Raw genomic sequence first — 620 nt, forward strand, 5'->3', positions numbered from 1 at the left:
TTTGGTGAAAAATGCAACCAAGGATGAGACAGGAGGTGGTCGGATGTAGTAAAAGGGGCTTGTATGGTATTATTATGAGCGGAGAGATAACAAAAAACATAAAAGAAACCTACACCAGAATCGGCAAAACAAATCAGCAAAGATAGCAGTCATACATCTTTGACAACACCTCCGCCACCACCTTGCGCACATACTGCTATCCTAGCAATGCCAGCAGAGCTGAGTCCTACTCCCTCCGTCCGAAAAAGCTTGTCCCTACATCCCTCAAATGGATGTATCTAGCATTAACTTGGTGCTAGATACATCCATTTGAGAGACAAAATTTTCGGACAGAGGGAGTACTTAGTAATCTTTGCACCTTTTTAAGGATGGAGGGAGTACTATTCAATGTGGGCGTGCTCTATTTTTTGCCTGATTTGATTTTAAATAGTTATAATCCAGTCTTTTTCACAGCTGGATGGCCGCGATTCTCTGACCCGTGTCGTTGTCATAATGTCATCGTGCGGTTTGTGTCTGTGCGTTTTGACGAAATATCCGAAGAGTTTCATCAAATTTGAAAGAAAGGTAGGAGTAGTTTTCAAATATAGGAGTATAAGAAGAATCTCACTTCTTGTTCAAAA

Source organism: Triticum aestivum, chromosome 1A (genome assembly GCF_018294505.1).
Source record: "Triticum aestivum cultivar Chinese Spring chromosome 1A, IWGSC CS RefSeq v2.1, whole genome shotgun sequence".
Classification (NCBI taxonomy): domain Eukaryota; kingdom Viridiplantae; phylum Streptophyta; class Magnoliopsida; order Poales; family Poaceae; genus Triticum; species Triticum aestivum.